This window comes from Lissotriton vulgaris, chromosome 12 (assembly GCF_964263255.1).
Source record: "Lissotriton vulgaris chromosome 12, aLisVul1.2, whole genome shotgun sequence".
In the NCBI taxonomy this organism is placed as follows: Eukaryota; Metazoa; Chordata; class Amphibia; order Caudata; family Salamandridae; genus Lissotriton; species Lissotriton vulgaris.
The window spans coordinates 501,146,175-501,163,638 of NC_141700.1; the positions used below are offsets into that span (position 1 = coordinate 501,146,175).

General features: G+C 49.1%; 1 protein-coding gene across 1 annotated transcript in view; it reads right to left on the minus strand.

Annotated features, from left to right (window-relative positions):
• The window catches only part of EDC4 (enhancer of mRNA decapping 4), an 841,744-nt gene that overhangs the window by 79,358 nt on the left and 744,922 nt on the right, over positions 1–17,464 (minus strand). The gene's annotated exons all lie outside the window — the stretch shown is intronic.

The following is a 17,464-nucleotide window of genomic DNA, read 5'->3' on the forward strand; positions in this document are numbered from 1 at the left end:
AACCACCCCTAGGTAGGTCATCACCCCTACTTGTTCCAAGATGGTACCGTTCATAGTTACTTGACCCCTTAGCGGTTTGTTCTTGGTCAGGACCATAAATTTGTTTTTTGAAACGTTAATTTCAAGGTCATTTATTTTACAAAACTCCACAAACTTGTTTATTGCAGTCTGGAGACCCACCTGTGTTTTTGCCAAAATCAGAGTATCATCGGCAAAAATTAAAAGGGGGAACCTAGTCCCACCCAAAACTGGCGCATCTGTCGGGGTAGATGAAAGAAACTGCACTACTTGGTTAATAAAGAGTAAAAACAAGGTTGGTGCCAAGACACACCCTTGTCTTACTCCACGGGTCACTGGGAAGGGCTCCGTCACCTGGCCCTGGCTGCCCCATCTAACTCTGCAAAGTTTGATTCATGTAGCCTGATGGTAAGCTCAAGCAATTCGGGCAGCATTCCCATTCTCCTTAGGGCTACCCACATCTTCTCTCTGGGGACCAAGTCGAACGCAGATTTAAGATCCACGAACGCTGCGTATATAGTGCCTTCGCCTAAATGCACTGTCTTCCAATAGATCATAATAAATCTGAGCACTTGGTCAACAGTGCTTGTACTGGCCCTGAAGCTAACTCATCCAAAACTGAATTCTACCCAACAACATTCTAGCAATTACTTTCTGCAGGGCGTCAATAAGGCTTATAGGGCGGTACTTCCCCGCGAGGGTCTTATCACCTTTTTTAAATACAGGGAGGATTTCCGCCCCTTTCCAGGAATCTGGTACTCTGGCGCCTCTGGCGATAGCATTAGCTAGGGTGGTTATATAAGGAACCCAATTTTCCATATCATGCTTAAAGAGATCCGCAGGGACGCAGTCCATACCGGGTGCTTTGCCAGTTTGGACCTGCTTTAATGCATTCTCTGTCTCCTTTTCTTTAAAAACTATGCTCTCACAAATAGCTACAGGAGTGGGAGGCAGGTTACTCCCCTCTACATTAAGTCTTCCTGTCACCATGCCACTGAACTGGGCCGAGAAATACTCAACCCAGTCCTCGGCTGAAAAGTGGTTAACTGGGGTTTGCAAGTCCCATGACCCTCCCCACTTCACTGCCTGCCAAAATTTAAGCTGGTTGGTATACAGGCTAGCCTCATAGAGTTCCAGCCAGCGTTGGTCCTCCCATGCTGTCCTTGCTTGCTTTAATACTTTCTTGTATTTGGCCCTCTCTACTTTGATGTCCAGTGTTACCCTGGTTTTAATAACAGCTATCAGGGAACTATGTGCCTTACGGCAGGTCTTGTCAAACCATTTGGCACCCAGGGGTTTCCTACCAGTTTTCGTCGAGCTACCCGGTTTTATAAAGAAAGATTTAAGTTTAGCAAAAAGGGACTCATGGATTGAGCTAATTTGCTCCAATGACCCCACATCATCCAGTAGTGGCTTCACTTTTTTAGTCGCTGCTGCTACTTCTAATGATATTCTTTCAATGGTGCCAGGATCTTCCAAAACCCTACCCCAGAGTACCCTACGACAGTCGTTAGTGAGGACTGCCTCGGCTGTGATATAGTTGGTTGCATTTTTTCTGCGCAAGCCACCATCCACTTTCAGGTTTATTGATAGGGGGTTGTGATCACTTTCTGGTCTTTCAATTATTTCCATATCCCCTAGTAAGCTCCAAAACTCCATTTTAATTAGGAAATAATCTATGCGGCTGGTACTGTAGCCGTTATCAAAGGTGGCATTTTCCGCCTTATCAGACATAGACCTCCCGTTTACTGCCCTTAAGTCCCACTCCAAACATAAACCGAGCCACTGCAAAACGGCCTTAGTAACCTTTTTGACTGGTGATATGGCCAGGCTGGGAATATTCCATAGCTGGTCTGCCTCGCCATAGCAACTGTCTTCCAAAGCAGGTAGTGGTTCAAACGTACAGTTTAGATCCCCTGCCACTGTTACACACTTGTCTCTACCAATATTGTTCAATAGGAGATCTAAGTCCTCAATAATTCCGGGACTCTTACCTCCTGGTTGTCCCCTTGCATATATATTAAATACAAATCCCGATAATTTGCTCTGCTAAGTTTTAGCCCCTGAATATCGGCATTTGGGATAGACAACTCATAAGTCCTATAACATATTGATTGTCTAATCCAAATAACAAGCCCCCCAGACGGGCGTCCCTTTGGCCCTTTATGTGCTGGTTTATAAAAGTTCAAATAACCTAGACGAAAAACTGCGTTGGTTGACCAACTTTCTTGGAACACTAAAATATCATATTGCTCTATAAAGGCCCCCCATTCTGTCACGTCCATTTTCCCCTTCAGCCCCGCAATGTTCCAGGATAATATCCTAAGTGTATTTACAAGAACTACTGATATCTCTCCAAGTAAAGCAACATTCCCCCCACTTCTCTCATGTGATAAAGAGCTACTTTTATATTCATCTACTGAGTTTGTTGCATTAGGGCCATTTCTTATCTGATCCTCCAATAAAGCTTCTGCGTGGTTTCTTGGGCTTTCGGTGCTACTGTCCATCACTTGAGTGCATAAGGAATGAGGGGACGTTACTCCAATGGACAATCTGGGCACCCTATTATCGTGTTCCACTAGCCCCCTATTGAGTCAGTCGACTCCGTCCAGCCCACATAATGGTGCAAAGCGATTCGAGAGGTGGGGCAAAAACATAGGGTAAGTAGCCACTTCTGGGGGATATCTTCCTCTAAATCTATTGTTTTGGTTAGAATGGTTTTGTCGGGGATAATCTCTCACTAAACTAAGTTTATGGTAGAAATAGTGCAGGGACAAAGTTTGGACGTCACCCACTCTTCCAAATCTTGGTTCCCTGCAGATAAAATCTGCTACCCATGGCTCCCTAAAACTAATGACAACACAGTCCCCTTCAAGGTCTTTTTTACTAAATCCCACCCAGTCCACTCTCCTGACATTAAGGATTTCTGTTTTAGACAATGGTGGAAGAGGTTGGTTCTTATTTAACCAGAAATTTACTTTGTTATGTGAATCTCTATGTGTTTTCACCTTTCCCTCTCCCAATGGAGCCACTCCAGTTAGAATTACAGTATAGGGCAGTGACTCAGGGGGGAGATTCACACATTGTTTTCTAGGCGAACAGTTTTCCTAGCCTGATTGTTTTGGTCTATTGGACGGGTAGGTTTGGGTAAACCTCTGGAGGTGGGTTGTGAATTGTTAACTAAATCTACCTTACGTGATATGGTCTTCTCAGATGTCTGCTTGTTTTTATCGGTGGCAGGCTTCTGCTGGGGGGCTCTCAAGGAAGATGATACAGGTTTGGCCGTTTTCCCCTTATCCCCATTAATCAACAGTTTTTGCTGTGTGCACGTTAGTTCTGACCCCTTGGGGGTAGTAGATTGTTGTATCTTTTTCAAAATGCCCACATTTTCTCTTACTAAGGTTTCCATGACGTCCATTTTACCGTTTAATAGCCTAGTCCGTTCAAACAGGGGCAAAAGAAGAGATTTAATCAACAGCTCGATTTTATCCAAAAGAATACCTTCTGCATCATTTTCTGTGGTTTTATTATTCACTGGGGGGTTTGAAAGCAGGACTGATGTGCTGTTTGGGGGAGGAGTTGTGTTATTGGTTCTCAGAACCTTTTTATTGCCCTCCTTCTGTGACGAATCTTCCCGTTTCCTTTTACTAGATTTATGTGTGTTCATGTTCTCCAAGTTTGGGGGTCGGGTTTCGGGCTCTGGGCTTAATACAATGCTAGAGGAAGCCGAAACATCAGTCTCAATGTTGACTAAGTTGTGATATAAAGAACTACCTTCCGATGTGGAATCTAGGGCGATATCATCAGCACCCCCCTCCAACTCCAACTCTTGGTCAACGGATGCAGTGTCTGTAGCTATAACATTACTAACAGTGGGAGCCAATTGTGTTAGGGGAACCGGGGAAACAGCCTCACGAATTTTCCCTAGTGAAGAGCGCTTACCCGTGACCAAGTCAAGCGATAAGCGTTTTTCTGCGAGTGCAATTTCTTTTTCTAGGATACATGTAGTACGTTTAAAAAATTGATCAATGGTGCCTGTGAAAACTCCATTTGAGGTGGATACTTGGACCTGTCTTTCCTTACCAGAACGTAGGGGCATTTTGCTGATGTATACTTGCCCACCCTCCTGGCAGACAGAAAAATAATAAAACAATATAAGATAAAACAAACAAACATTATTTACCCAAAGATCTTACTAGACCGGTCAACATAGAAGAAAAAATGAAAAGGGGGTGGCCCGACCCGACCTCAATCGGCCACAGACGGCCCCGCCCTTGTCCCGGGCTTCTCCCGGTCGCTCCCGCGCAGCGGGACTGGAGGAGTACAATTATAGGGACTGCGTATGTGGGGAGGAGCAGGCAGGGAGAGTGGCCCAGGTGCTGTCAATTCGGGCTGGCGGGTACTCCTGGGAATTGTAGTCCCGGACCCGCAGCTCGCTCGCAGCCCTGCTCGCTACACTTGCACCCACAGACCGTGTCCTCAGTTCCCTCAAGCAAAGTCCACCGATGATGTAGAAAAAAACTCCCGCGAGAAGTAGCAGGGGTGTCCAAGGCAATCCAAAGGCACAGAGTCCCAGCGTTATCAAGAGAGTTGCTGCAAAGAGTCCCAATTTGCTTCCAGAGGCTGGGGCTTAGGAGCGCGTAGGTGGGGAGGAGCAGGCAGGTGCTGTCAATTCGGGCTGGCGGGTACTCCTGGGAATTGTAGTCCCGGACCCGCAGCTCGCTCGCAGCCCTGCTTGCTACACTTGCACCCACAGACCGTGTCCTCAGTTCCCTCAAGCAAAGTCCGCCGATGATGTAGAAAAAAACCTCCACGAAGTGGGACCCGCGAAGCGGGTTCCGCGAGAAGTAGCAGGGGTGTCCAAGGCAATCCAAAGGCACAGAGTCCCAGCGTTATCAAGAGAGTTGCTGCAAAGCGTCCCCTCTTTCCATATGTAATCAATAATAGCGATAGCTCTGGTAATTCTGCGATACCCCTCCTTAAAGTCATGCAAGAAGCAGTCAGATTGCTCAATTGTGACAGACAATTCAAATCTATTAGTCGCACGCTGCATAATATTATGAAATCCGCCAATATCCTCAGGCGGAGAATCTGACGGGCGTGGCACAGGCGGTGAAGGCAGGGGAATGACATAATCATCCCACGGATCCGTAGGTGTATGATCTGGCAACTCGTCCTCTTCCCTGCCATCCTCATCATGAGAAGTATCCGTGTCACCTTGGGGTGTAGGGCCAGTATCCTGCCTTGGTGGCAATGAAGCTCGCGGCGAAGGAGGCCTTGGCATGTCAACTGGGACAGGCGGCACAAAAGGTGCAACTGGAGTTGGAGGAAATCTCTGGCGATAGTCTGCCAACATAGCTTGTAAGTCTTGAATTAAGGTAGATGGCAGATGACTTGTGTCCTCTGAACGAGGAGGTTTGGTATGGGGCGAATGATATGGCGTTGACAAGGCTTCATTCGCATAATGCTCTTGGTCATCGTCCTCATCTTCCTCCTGATTCTTGATGTTCAATTGTGAAGGGTGACGGGCAACCCCAAAAGGTCCCTCATTGTCTTCGCCGTCATCCGAATCATCCTCCACATATGTCTCCAAAAGGTGTGATGGTAAGAGTTAAGAAATGTGAAAGTAGTCTCTCTGATAAGTTTTCATTTGGAAACGGGTATATTGCACCCTCGTCGGAGGTGTACTGTGCAGCAGATGAGTTGATGCCATTGCTTTCATAGAAGTCGATGACGACGAACCTGTTGTCATTGGAATTGTCGTCGACAGGACTGTCGATGGCATTTCCGTCGACGGGACTGTCGATGGCATTTCCGTCGACGGTATTGATGTTGCCGTCGACGAAGCCGTCGATGGTATCCTCGTCGACGAGGCAGTCGATGGTGCCTTCGGTGACAAATCCATCGTCGATGGTGTCTTCGTCGACGAACTCTTCGTCGACGAGGTAGTCGATGGTGTCTTCGTCGACGAGTCCTTCGTCGACGAGGTCGTCGATGGTGTCTTCGTTGACGAGTCCTTCGTTGACGAGGACGTCGATGATGTCTTCGTCGACGGAACTGTCGTCGACGGGCCTGTTTTCATCGACGGGGCCTTCGTCGTCATGGCTGAAGGGATCTTCGTCGACGGGACAGCCGACGATGATTTCGACGGGAACTGGCTCTTCGTCGAGTAAGGCTTCACATGCGACGACAACATTTTAGCAGACACCAGAGGAGAAGTAATAGCCGAAGTGGTGACCGTAGCAGAAGAAGTTGAAGAGGTAAAAGTCAAAGTAGTAGTGTGAATAGACACCAGAGAAACAGTTTTAGTCTGGGCTGTACTCACAGTGGACGGTCTTGAAGGAGACAATGCACTCTTTGAGGGTTCTGAGACTCTATGAGAGGGTTTAAGTTTTTTCTTCCTCTCAGGAGAAGAGCTCTCTCTGGATCTGGCTCTCTTGCTGGAGGTAGAGGCCTTGTCCTCATCATCTGTGGAAGATGATTTTAACCACAAAAGAACCATTGCCTCTCTATCCCTGATAGTTTTTGAAGGGAAGGTACGGCAAATAGTACAATCCTTCACAACATGTGAGGGGTGCAGACGATAGATGCAGTCAGAGTGCTGGTCGTCCACATGGACCCTCTTCTTTTTGCAGGTTCCACAAGCCTTGAAAAGAGCCTTCTTTTCCGACATTTTGAAGAAAAAGAGACAAAAAACTGAATAGGCACTCAGGGAGACTCCCTTACACACGAAGTGAGGTGAAAATCTTAGGAGAACTGCCTGAGCCAGGAAGGTTCTAGAGGGTGAGGACAGCTGATTGGCTGAGGCTACTATTTCAGGTCTTTTTACATGATGAGGTAGATAGGCTGCTAAGTTTTGGGCCTAGCTAGGCCTTTAGGCTTTTCCAGCCTACTACAAGAAATTTTCAGGCACTGCTATTGTATATATTTTTATCGTGGGACTCCTACCTCGACGACGGGGAATGATTCATGCATGTGAATCTATGAAAGATACCCCAATACTCGATAATTCTATTTGCGATGTGATGTTTACTGCATTGATACAGTGGGGTTCCAGGTCCCTGGGGCCCTACTAGTTGATATGACTTCCACATGTGCTTACTGGGCACCTGATGGGTTAGGTCTAGACTTTGTTCACCCCTTAAGCGAAGGCACACCTTTTTCAACAGTTTGTATGTTGCTGGTTGTTTTATTGTATGGTCGAATTAAATCACTTCACTGGACCAAGTATTTGGAAAAGGTATTCAAATGTTTGATTCAGTCACCTTCTGTCTCCGGTAGTGGCAATGTGGGGTGCATTGTGAACACTGAGGTTTTCCCTAGTGGCGGTGGGGTTCAACTGCCTGGTTTGGTATGATGCCTACAGAACTAAATCCCTATAACTTTCTTACTTGGGATACAGGGAGACTGGGCTCAGTGTACAAAAGGCATAGGGTAAAAGCCCAATTGCATAGGTGCAGCACCCAGAACACATTTTTGCAGGAGACCCATTCCACAGCCACTGAGACTCAGACAATACGCAAAAAATGGAGAGGACAGCTATTTTACACATCCTACTCATTACCCAGAACGCCGCTGCGCGTGCCATCTTTGGCCTTCATCGTCGCACCAGCGCCTCTAACCTTCTTGCATCCCTCCACTGGCTTCCGGTGCGGAAGAGGATACTGTTTAAGGCCATGACTCTTGCCCATAAGGCCTTACATGGCAATGGTGCCAAGTATCTTCAGAGAAGGCTGGACTTCTATCGACCTGCACGATCCCTCAGGTCAGAAGCCCTGGCCTTGGCGCGGGTACCACGTATTAAAAAGGCTCGGCTAGGCGGCCGATCTTTTAGCTTCCTCGCCCCCCAGATATGGAACTCGCTACCGTTGTCCCTACGAAACACCTCTAACCTGCTTGTTTTCAGGAAAGACCTGAAGACCTGGTTGTTTGCTGGATAATCTTTCTTTTTTAGGCCCTTTCTGCTACTGTTATGTTTCATGCTCTCCCTATGATTGGAGCTTAAAGCGCCGGGACACTCCCTTGGAGTAGCCGTTGCGCTATAAAAGTCCCATTTTAACATAACATAACATAACATAACTTGCGAAGGGCGCTGCAATATGGCTCCGTGCCAGGGTTCAATATGCAGTCTTGGATACTCAAATTGATATTATCGGGCATTATGTGTTGCTCGGGAGAGAGTTTGATGGGGGTCCCGATTATACTCTGGTGCATATGTGCGCTCAACATGGAAAAGGACAAGTTCTTAGCCCATCTGTTGACAGAGTTAGCAGACTGGACATAATGCTCTTGGGCAGTGGGTGGGGATGTCAATGCACCTTTAGACACAACTCTCTACTGTTCACATCTTCCATTACCAGGCATGGCCCCCATACGATAGGCTAAAGCGTCGCGACAATGACTAGAGGGTTGAAACTTTGCAGATGTATGGCGGACCCGCAACTTAGGAATGAGGGAATATTTGAGTTATTCATATACCCACACACTGCATACCCTTCTTCACAGGGTTCTATTATCCTCATACCATATCCAGTGTTGCACATGTCAAGTATTTGAGGACATATTTTGCCCATAAACCCCTAGAAATAGCGCTGTTGAGGTACCTACAGCATGCATTACTTGAAGATGGGGTATTTCAGGGTACACTTGCTACAAGCATCGACACATACTTTGCAGAGAACACAGGTACGGCCTCCTCTCCTCTAGTGTAGTGGGAGTCCTTCACGGTGGTGGTTGGAGACACATCGATCGGGGTGTTAGGCGCCAGAAAAGTGGTTTTGCAGGAGCTCACACAACTGGAGGGCAGTCTGTGACCATTGGAGCAGGTTGCGGTTGAGAATCCTGAGGAAGCCAATAGATTACAAGAGGATAAGGCCACCTATGCATAACTCCTTGAGCACCTCTGCGACAAATTATCAAGCACACCCTTAGGGAACTCAGACTTAGGCTGATAAATCAGGCTGCACCTCTCACCCACACCTATTCGGTCCATAAACACGATGACCCAAGGTATAGTCAAGACACAGGTGGATATTAACACAGCATTTTGCGACTTTTATGCATGGATATACACTGGCCCAAACACTCCCTAACCTGACAGATACAGCCTTTTTTTACATTAAGCAATATTACCCAGGGTGTCTGCAGACGATCAGGAGACTCTTGGCACACGGGGCTAACAAAACCCCAGGTTCAGACGGGATCCACCATTTAATTCTACTCCACCTACAGTACACAATTGGTACAGCAGCTAGAAAAATTATATAAGTCCTCCATGGAGAATGGCTCACTCCCTCCATCTACAAGGGAGGAATTAGTGACCTCATTGTTGAAACCCAGCAAGTCACCCATGGAGCTCACTTCATACAGACCAGTATCATTGCTCAATGCCGATTACAATGTTTTTTAGTAAAGTCCTTGCGTGCAGGCTGCTCCTGGGGTGATTGCACACCGAACAGTGTGGATTTGTTCCTCGCCCTAGCAGTTCCCTAAATAGCTGCCGACTGTTTCAGATCATGGATGCCGCACGAAGGTTATAGCCATTGGCTGGCTGTGTATCCCTGGGCATCCGCTAGGCTTTTGACACATTGGGATGGAATTACATAATAGCGGCGTTAGCCAAATATGGAATACCCTCAGTATATATTTGCTGGTTGAAACTGTTATATGCAGCTCTCACGGCCAGTGTCTGATCTGGGCCCTACATCTCTGCCTCTTACTAAATATTACATAGGACTCGGCAGGGTTGCCCCCTTTTGCAGCTCTATCAAGCCTATTGCCCAACTGATACGTGAGGAGGTGGGGATACTATGAAAGGCACGTTGCTCTTGGTATTCTTACATGCAGACAATATGATCCTATACTTAAAAACGTCCATGGGGGTCTTGATGGGGCGGCCCGCTGTTGACTGAATTCATGAACTGTCGAGATTACAGGTAAATGCTGGTAAATCGTGTGTGTTCTCCTTTGCTGCCACATACGTAGATCCTTCGCTGCCGCTTGGGCTTTCGCGAAACACAGGCTCTCTTAGAGGGCAATCTCGTCCGCACGATAAACTCACTGCGCTCCCAAGTTGGTTTTTGGCTCACACTGCCTGTGTCAGGGGCTGGCCCTAGCAAAGATGGTTAGGCTGCCACGCATGCTGTATCACTTTGTTTGTGAACTTTCCTATCAGGTACTCTGATGATGCACAGGCTGGGTCCTTGAGAAAGCGAGGGGGTAATGATGGTGGGATCCCTGTTTCAAGATGGCGAGCTGCTGTCTTATACTGGTTTTGTCCATTCCCATGGGTTACCAGCAGACCATTTGTAACACTTGCTAGCATCCTCCACTATCTCAGACAGTATTGGGCACCAGCTTCAGGTGTTGCATATCATGGTTCAGGGCAGACAGTGTACTGACTTTACTAAGGGATGCCACACTCATCTCATGCTACCCCTTGGCTCCCTGGAAACTAAGTAGGATGCTGACCATTATCATAGTGTAGGATAAAGATAATGTTACTTACCCAGTAAGCATCTGTTCTTGGCATGTAGAGCTGTAGATTCACATGCTTTGCATACTCCTGCCATCTAGTGTTGGGTCCGGATGTTTGCAAATTTGTTTTTCTTCAAAGAAGTCTTTACTAGTCTCGAGATAAGGTGATTCCTCCTTTCGGTGATAGCACACATGGTCATCAACTCCATTGTTAGATTGCTTTCCTGCAAGAGGGTGAGAAGGGAGTAAGTAAGTGTAGCATAGAGATGCCCATGCGTATAAATGTATAATTAAGACCTGCAACAACTACAGGCACCCAAGGAGGCGGAGCACATGTGAATCTACAGCTGCACATGCCAAGAACAGATGCTTACTGGGTAGGTAACATTATCCGTTTGAGTCATGTGTGCAGTAGATACACATGCTTTGCACAGACTGCAAAGCATTATAATCCCAAAGCGGTGGCTAACCTCTAAATGTTGCAGTTGTATGAAAAACTGTTTTAAGTACTGCTTGGTCTACATTAGCTTGTTGTGCGAACACATCTACACAATAGTGTTTGGTAAATGTGTGTGGAGTAGACCAAGTAGCTGCTTTACATATGTCAGCAAGAGGAATTTTACCTAAAAAAGGCCACAGAAGCCCCTTTTTGATGGACAACTTCTCTAACAGAGATTGGCAGGATAGAGACGAGTTCTGTTTGACCTTCTTGTGCATCTGCTTCAACTGACTGGAAGGTTTAGACCGCGACGATGACTTACTGTGGGAATAGCCCTCAGGACAGGCACAGGTCCATACCCTTGAGTTTAGACTGGACTTCCATGACTTCTTTCAGTATTCTGCAACATACAGCTTTGCTCAACATTCCAGCATCACCTTCAGATGTATTTGGGCACACTCCTTGCAAGACTTGGAGACATACCCCAAACACCAGAGACATACTTCGTGTGGATAGATCACAGACGTTTGCATGTGACAGTCCCTACAAGGCTTAAACCCTGTAGTTTAAAGAGAGGACATTGTTCCCCTGCACTCTAAAAAAAACAAAGGGAGTTTAAAAAAAATCTTTCCAACTGATGAGAATATAGTAGGAGCTGAGACCAAATCAGTATATGAAGGCATAGAAAGAAAGGAACCAACGTTGACACAGAGGGATAGCACTTCTATGCAACTCCATCATTCCTTATGGGGCGGAAAAAAGGCAATGCAGAGCCACTCAGTGTCCCCTGCAGGCACGCAAAAGCAACAATAAAGAGAATACGCAGTTTGCTGAAATGCAAATGCTACTTACCAGTATGCATCTGTTCTTGGCATGTAGGGCTGCTGACATTCATATCTGTGCAGAGTCCGCCACCTAGTGTTGGGTCCGGATGATTGCACATTGTTGTCCTGGAAGAGTCTTCGAAGTATCACGAGATAGGTGGCTCCTCCCCTGGACTACAGTGCGCATGGGCATCGCCTCCATCCCCAGATTGTTTTTAGCCATTGGCAGAGATGGAGTGAAGAAAGTGAGTGATGACCATGCTATGAGCATATGTGTAAATGAATAAATACTGCAGCTGCTACAGGCGCCGGGGAGGAGGGTGGGCGATATGAATGTCAGCAGCCCTACATGCCAAGAACAGATGCATACTGGTAAGTAGCATTTGCAGTTCGAGGCATGTGGGCTGCTGAATTCATATCTGTGCATAGAATACATAGCAGTCCCTCCATTAGCGGCGGCCGCCCGTGCCAGCTGCAGCAGTTTGAAAAAGCGTTTTTAGAACAGCCTGACCAACAACTGCCTGCTGTTTGGAATGCACGTCTACACAGTAGTGCTTAGTGAAAGTATGTGTGGTAGACCATGTGGCTGCTCTACAGATGTCTTCTAAGGGAATGTTACCTAGGAAGGCCATAGAGGCCCCCAACTTCCTAGTGGAGTGGGCCCTTGGTGGGATAGTGAGAGTGCGCTTAGCTTTAGCATAACAGATCTGAATGCATTTTACTATCCATCTAGCAATCCCCGCTTTGGAGATTGCATTTCCCTTGTGTTGTGTGGCAAAAGCAACAAAGAGTTGTTTGGTTTTGCGGAAATCTTTTGTCCTGTCCACATAGTACATCAAGGCCCTTTTCACATCAAGAGTGTGGAGCATACGCTCCGCCAGCGTCTCTGGGTTTTGGAAAAACACCGGCAATTCAATTGTTTGGTTCATGTGGAACTGTGAGACCACTTTGGGTAAGAATTTAGGGTTAGTGCGGAGCACCACCCTGTTAGCATGTACTTGGAAGAAAGGTTCTTGGATGGTGAGCGCCTGCAGCTCGCTTACCCTCCGTAGCGATGTAATTGCTACTAAGAACGCAACCTTCCAAGTCAAAAACTGGAGTTCACAAGAGTGCAGTGGCTCAAAGGGAGGACCCATCAGCCTTGTAAGAACCACATTGAGGTTCCATTCTGGGGCTGGTGGAGTCCTTGGTGGAATGACCCTTTTGAGTCCTTCCAGAAAAGCCTTGATAGCAGGGACCTTAAAGAGAGACAGGTGCTGCCTATTCTGGAGGTATGCTGCCATAGCAGACAGGTGAATGCGGATGGAAGAGTACGCTAGATTACATCGATACAGGTGAAAGAGGTAACATATAATGTTCTGAATGGAAGCATCTAGCGGGTCAATGCTGTGGTCCACACAGTAGATGACAAACCTCTTCCATTTAGCCGCATAACAAGCTCTAGTAGTGGGCTTCCTTGCCTCCCGAATGATGTCCATGCAATCGGAAGGAAGATTGAGGTAGCCAAACTCTAGGACTTCAGGAGCCAGATCGCCAGGTTGAGCTGTTGCGGATCTGGGTGCTGAATGTCGCCATGGCTCTGCGTCAGAAGGCTGGGAGTGAGATGAAGCCTTTGATGCGGTACCACGGAGAGTTCCAGAAACGTGGTGTACCATGGTTGGCGAGCCCACGTTGGAGCAACCAGGATGAGCGTCATCGAGTGTTGCCTGAGCTTGCGTGCCACCAGCGGTATCAGAGGTGCTGGGGGAAAAGCGTACGCAAATCTGCCTGACCAGTTCATCCACATCGCATTGCCCTGTGATTGGGGGTGTGGGAACCTGGCGGCGAAGCTTTGGCATTTTGCGTTCTCCTTTGTGGCGAACAGGTCTATCTCTGGATGACCCCACTTTTGGAAGTACGGTTGGAGTACTGATGGATGTATCTCCCACTCGTGCATCTGATGGCTGTGTCTGCTGAGCAGATCCGCCATTTGATTGTCCTTGCCCGGGAGATGCTCTGCCATGAGGAAGATGTTCCTCTGAATGGCCCACTTCCACATGCTCTGAGCCAGATGAGACAGCTGTGGAGAGTGTGTACCTCCCTGCTTCTGGATGTAGTACATTGCCGTCATGTTGTCCGTCCGGATCAACACGACCTTGTTGCACAGATGTACTTTGAACGCCTTTAAGGCCATGAAGATTGCCATCAGTTCCAACACATTGATGTGCAACTTCCTTTGCTGAAGTGTCCATAGTCCCTGCACAGTGTAGTGGAGTACATGCGCTCCCCATCCCTGGAGAGAGGCGTCCGTCGTCAGGATGATCTGTGGGACAGGCTCTTGGAATGGTCGGCCCTTGCAAAGGTTTTGTGGATTCCACCAATGCAGAGAGTTGTACGACCGACCGCTCACCAACACTAGGTCTGTCAGTTGCCCATGAGCCTGAGTCCACTGACGTGCAAGGCACTCCTGAAGCGGACGCATATGTAGTCTCGCGTGCGGGACAATGGAGATGCAGGAGGCCATCATGCCTATCAACTGCATGAACACCCTCGCTGGAAGCGAGTGTTGGGGTCTGAATCGTAGGATCAGCGCCTGGATACTGGCGATTCTCACTGAATTCGGCTGCGCAGTGGCTGCCAGAGTGTCGATCGTCGCGCCCAGATACTGTCGCACGTGGGCGGGCTGGAGATGGGACTTCGGGTAGTTCAGAGAGAATCCCAGATCGTGCAGGAGGTGAATGGTGCGTGACACGTGGTCTACGCACTGCTGTTCCGTCTTTGCCTGAATAAGCCAGTCGTCTAGGTATGGAAAGACATGGACGTGCTGGCGACGGAGATGCGCCGCCACAGTCGCTAGGCACTTTGTAAATACTCTCGGTGCCGTGGTGACCCCGAACGGCAGGACTCTGAACTGGTAATGCTGGTCTAAGATCTTGAATCTGAGATACTTTCTGTGGGAAGGATGCAGGGGGATATGAAAATAGGCATCCTTCAGATCCAGCGTTGCTAGGAAGTCCCCCTGTTGAAGCAGGGGAAGCACCTGCTGCAATGTGAGCATATGGAAGTGCTCCGAGTTGATGTACCAGTTCAGGGGCCTGAGGTCCAGGATCGGTCTGAGTGATCCGTCCTTTTTGGGGATCAGAAAATACAGGGAGTAAACCCCCGTTCCCCGTTCTTGCAATGGAACGAGCTCTATTGCCCCTTTTTGCAGCATGACCAGAACTTCTTGCTGCAACAAGGTCAAGTGCTCGTCGGACATAGCACGGCTTCTTGGCGGTATGTCCGGTGGAATGGACGTAAGTTCTAGACAGTACCCGTACTGGATAAGAGACCTCACCCACCTGTCCGTGGTGATGGACCTCCACGCCGGCAGGAACTGCTGGAGTCTCCCCCCGACAGGTGTCGTGTGATCGGGGGGAAGTGACAAGACGTCACTGCTTGTTGGTGGTGGTGGACCTGGATGCATTGTTTCCACGTCCCCTGCCTTTGATATTGTTGCCTCTGTAGCCACCCCTGCCCTTGTTGTTGTTATACGAGGACTGGGTGTTACCCTTGTAGTATTGTGTGGATTGGGATGCCTGTCCCCTCGAGGTGCCTCTTGAATTGGAGCGGCGAAAGGAACTACCCCGAAACTGCTGACTTTGTAAAGCCCCCATAGATTTGGCAGTTTCGGTATCTTTTTTCATCTTTTCTAGGGAGGCATCCACCTCAGGGCCGAACAGATGGTCAGGATTCACTGTTTGACCCAGTATTGTGGTTTGTATGTCGGGTTTGAACCCCGAAATTCGAAGCCAGGCATGACGTCTAAGTAACACACTTGTATTGATAGCCCTGGAGGCAGTGTCTGCCACATCTAGGGCACATTTGATGGATGCATTTGTAATGAGTTTACCCTCCTGAATGAGCATCTCCCCCGCCTCCTTATATTGGTCAGGCAAGTGTTGTAGGATGGCCTCTAATGTGTCATAATGAGCCCTATCATAACGTGCAAGCAGGGCTTGAGTGTTAGAGATCCTCCAGATGTTCGCTGCCTGTGCAGCAATGCGTTTGCCTGATGCCTCAAAGATCTTGGACTCTTTGTCCGGGGGAGGAGCGTCACCAGTAGTCTGCGAATTCGCCCTCTTTCGAGCGTTGGAAACCACCAGGGAGTCCAATGGCAAGTGTCCCTTAATATACGTGGGATCCGTGGGCGCCGCTTTATATTTCCTGTCGATGCGAGGATTGACCACCCGCGCCCGGGTGGGCTCCTTGAACACCTCCTGTGCATGCTTCAGCACCCCTTTCAGCATCGGTAGTGTCTTGACTTGTTTTTCGGCTACCGAGAAGGTGTTGACCAAGAAGTCTGCATCCACGGGGTCTGAGTGCAGTTCGACGTCATGGTTCGCTGCAGCTCTCTCTATTAATGCATTGAATGCCGCCGAGTCCTCTGTCGGGGACGTCTTTGCGGCGAAAAGTTGAGTGTCCTGCCCCGACTGCGGGTCGTCTGTGTCGCCTCCTGCTGTCCAGGGCACCTGCTCCTCCTCCGGATCCGAGTACGCAGGATAGTTGTACTCGGCCTCTTCCTCGTCCACATCAGGCACGGGGGAATGGGCCGGCGAGTGTTCCAGGGCTTGTGGAGACAGAGGTTCCATCAGAGCCGAAGAGTCCGCAGAGTACCTTTTGTTCTTGAGTGGAATCCTAAAAGGTTCCAAGGCCGGCTCCGACGTAATCTTTCGTTTGAGGAGCGACAATTTTCCGGTGTTGGCGTCGATGATCACCTCACGACGTTCCTCCACCGCAAGCGGCTGGAGCCGAAGCTTCGACACCACCAAGGCAGCCTTCGGCGTCAATACCTCCTGAGAGTGTCCGCTCTGCTTAGGCGCGAAGGCCTTCGGCGCCGACTTGGGAGGAAGGGTAAAACGAATGGGCGTTTGTTCCTTGGCAGGCTTCGGCGTGGGCCTAGGCACTACAGTGTCCTGGCTGGGAACCACAGTGGACTGTTGTATCCGCTTTAAGGATTCTCCCACCTTCTTTGTAAGGGATGCCGAGGGCTGAACTGTCTCGAGCGCCTCTTCGTCTCCGAGAGCCCGGTCGCCGGTAGGCCTCTTCTTCGGTGCCGACGCCCCATGGCCTGGCGCACCGTCGGCGTGACGCTTCTTCGAAGCCGTCTTCGGGTCCGCGACCCCTTTCGGTGCCGACGCAGCCGCGTCGGATGCCTTCACCTTCGGCGCCGACCCAGAGGGCTTCGGGTCGGCCATTTTGGCGCGGCTCTTCTGGTCGGCCATTTTGGCGTGGCTCTTCAAGTCGGCCATTTTGGGTTTCGTGGAAGTTGACGCCTCCAGAACCTTCTTCACCAACGCCACTTTCGGTTTCGCATCCGAGGGTGCGAGACCAGTTGGCTTCACTTTCGCTTTCTTCTTAGAAATGTCCGTGACCGGGCCCGGAGGCGGGGACGTAGGACTCATAGTTAGATCTTGGGTAAGGCCCGAAGGCGATCCCTCGACCTGGGCCGTATGATGGGGAGTAACCCCAGAGTCTGGTTGGGGATGCTCTTCCTCCGAGCTATCACCCATCGTGGCACAAGTCAGATCGTCGTCCCCTACCTCGTCGGAGGCTTCGTCGCAGGCCTCCTCATCCGCGTCGTAGGTCTCTTCCTCGGACGCGGGGCCAGGGTCCGACCCTTGTACGTCGTCTTCTCCCTCGACCGATTCCTGGAAGATGTCATCGGGTGGGGGTGCCGAAGCCGACA